This window comes from Hyperolius riggenbachi, chromosome 4 (assembly GCF_040937935.1).
Source record: "Hyperolius riggenbachi isolate aHypRig1 chromosome 4, aHypRig1.pri, whole genome shotgun sequence".
Taxonomy (NCBI): domain Eukaryota; kingdom Metazoa; phylum Chordata; class Amphibia; order Anura; family Hyperoliidae; genus Hyperolius; species Hyperolius riggenbachi.
In genome coordinates, this window is record NC_090649.1 from 106,149,879 (window position 1) to 106,153,207 (window position 3,329).

Below are 3,329 nucleotides of genomic sequence, written 5' to 3' on the forward strand. Positions count from 1 at the left end.
TTTGTAACGATCGTCGTTGGTAAAGATCGGGGAACGATCGTTACAAACGACTATAGTCGCATGTGTGTACGCACCTTTAGGGCCTGTTTCCACTACACGCAGATTCTGCATACAGAAAACGGACTACAATGAATACCTATGGGCCTGTTTCCACTGAACGCGATTTTTCTGATGCAGATTTCCCATAGGCATTCATTGGAGTCAGTTTTCTGCATGCAGAATCTGCGTGTAGTGGAAACAGGCCCTTAAGGTGCATTAACCTCCCTGCCGTTATGATTATTTGCGGCGCACGGCTGCGGGAGGTTTTTTTTTTTTTGCTATTTTTTTTTTTTAGCATGTAGCTAGCCTAGCGCTAGCTACATGCTTCCCCCCTCCCTTCGCTAGCCCACCCACCCCTCCGATCGCTGCCGGCACAAATACCCAACAGGAAATCCCGTTCTGAATGGGATTTCCTGTATGGGCTTCCCCTGTCGCCATGGCGATGATCGGACTGACGTCATCGACATCATTGACGTCAGAGGGAGTCCCGATCCACCCCATAGCGCAGCCTGGCGATGATTGGCCAGGCTGTGCAAGGGGTCTGCGGGGGGGGGCCCTCTTTCTCGTCGGGTAGCTGCAGATCGGCGGCGAGCGGTGGCGATCGGAACAAACACGCAGCTAGCAAAGTGCTATCTATCTTGAAAAAAATTATGCAAATCGGCCCAGCAGGGCCAGAGCAATCCTCCGCGGCGGCATAGCCCGAGCTCAGCTCGGGATTACCACCAAGGAGGTTAAAGGGACACTTAACCTTCTGCCGCCCGCGTAACGCCAGTGGGTGTGGACGCGGCGGCAGCCCCAGGACCGCCTAACGCCAATTGGCGTAAAGTCCTGGGGCTCTGTTTTGCATGAGATCGCGCGCATGGTGCGCGCGCATCTCATGCTCGGAGGGCGGAGCTCCGCCCCGCCTTCAGTCTCCGAGCGGAGAGACTGTTAGACGGCGATCACGCCGTCTATTTACTAGGTGCAGCGCTGCGATGAGCAGCAGCGCTGCACTGGGGACAGCCGTGTGACACGGCTGTCCCCATGGGGGACAAGAGAGCGATTGGCTCTCATAGGCAGAAGCCTATGACAGCCGATCGCCATAATTGGCTGGCTGTGGGGAGGGAGGGAGGGAGGGAAGAAATTTTAAAGAAACAGGGGTTTTTAAAGAAAAACAACAAACAATAATATTTATTTAAAAAAAAATAAACATGGGGGGAGCGATCAGACCCCACCAACAGAGAGCTCTGTTGGTGGGGAGAAAAGGGGGGGGGGGGGGGAATTACTTCTGTGCTGAGTTGTGCGGCCCTGCAGCTTGGCCTTAAAGCTGCAGTGGCCAATTTTGCTAAAAATGGCCTGGTCACTAGGGGGGTTTAGCCCTGCAGTCCTCAAGTGGTTAGGCCAGGAATAAAAAAATCAGTTTTACTTTCCTGGGACTCCTACCAGCCCCCTGCAGTCGTCCCGTGCCCTCACAGGCACTCACGGCGCCTCCGGTCCCCCGCCGCCAGCTAGTTTTGTTTTCGCTGACAGGCCTGGCCACGCGTATTTTTCTTCACGTTCCCGTCCGCAATATCATCCTGCACCTGTGCGCGCCCTACGTGATTTCCTAGTAAGGGCGCCCGTATGAAGTCAGACGTCATACACGTGGCCACGTTACTAGGCAACCACATGGCGCGCGTGTATGGAGAATCCCGGAAGCAGCAGAGGAGGTCGCGGACAGATAATGTATAACGTATGGGGCACTTAACATTAGGGGAAAGAGATGGGGTGGCAAGGTGGTCGGATGTGGCATCACAAGGCCGATTCTGGATCGATTTCAGCATTAAGATCGGGAATTGGCCTGCGGTGTATGGGCAGCTGTCAGATCTCTCTCTAATCAGATTCAATTAAAAGAGAGATTTGTCTCTTGGTTGAATCTGCCCATCATCGCTAGATGTATGGCTACCTTAAGAGTGGATATTCCTTGCTCTGTTACAAGCTTTCCCTTTAGTAATTTAGATGGTAATGTGATCAGCAGGGGCTGAGTGACAACTCATGGGGCCCCCGGCCAATAGGAGATTATCGAGCCCCATACACCCACAAGCCACACCTGCCCATCCTCAAGCCCCACCCATGCACAGCCCCAACCACATAACCTACACTTGTTAAAAATTTCTCTTTACTATGTTCAAAATAAATGTTTACTAATTAAAATGTAGCCACTATGACCATCAAATAAATAAATGCAGCAACCATTACCTCACACACATGAAATCTTTGGGTTGTTTGGGTTCTGGGTGGGAGGGAGTGTGGTTTGAGTGCTGGGTGGGTGGTTTGGGTGCTGTAAGGGTGGTTTGGGTGATGGGAGGGTGGTTTGGGTGCTGAGTGGTTTGGGTGCTGGGTGGGTAGTTTGAGTGCTGGGTGGGTAGTTTGGGTGCTGGAAGGGTGGTTTGGGTGTTGGGTGGGAGGGTGGTTTGGGTGCATGGTAGGGTGGTTTGGGTGGGAGTTTTGGGTGCTGCTTGGTTTGGGTGCTGTCTGTGATGCCGAGGAGCCCCCCTCCCGTCTTGCAGAGTTGCGACTAGTTGGCTTGTCACAGATACTTATGTGCTCCAGGGCAGGCTACAGCAAGCAGCAGCACTGACTGCTCAGTTTGCTGCTAGCATCCTATCTTCCGGCCGGCGGCGCCTCCTATGACGTCATAGGAGGCTCCGCCGAAACCATGGGGACAGGACGCCAGAGGCAGAGAGAGCAGTGAGAGGGGCGGTGCAGGAGCACGTAAGTACTTAAAGTAACTGTGCCAACTAGCTCCGCTCGCAACTCTGCAGGGCGGGCGGGGGGCCCTAGCGGCACCACAGCCAGCTCCCAAACCAAGCAGCACGACACCCAAACCTCTGGATCTGGGCGAGCCCCCTACTGTCCACGGGTACTAGGTCCATGCCCGAGTGCTCGAATGGTCGGTCCGCCCCTGGTGTCAGACTCCAGCGTCTCACCCATATAATAAGTTTCCAGTTGCCTCTGAGTTGTATGTCTCTGGCTCTCAATCCCACCCTCATTCCATATTCAGCAGGTAATATTCTGCACAGGCATTCAGGAATGATAACATGCCCTCAGTATGTTTGGTGGGACACAAAGGAAAGTCTTGATATGTTTGAAGCTTTCAGAAATGTCTGGAATCTGCTTGGAATATTTCCACTTTGCACATCACGCACCTGACTGGACACAAAAGGAACTGTGAATGTCAGTCTTTGTTAATACTGTCATGTGCTTTCATCAGCCTGCTCCAAGCTCAATATAAAAGGCACATTCCTCCAGTGAGCTCTATTGTTGAGTGC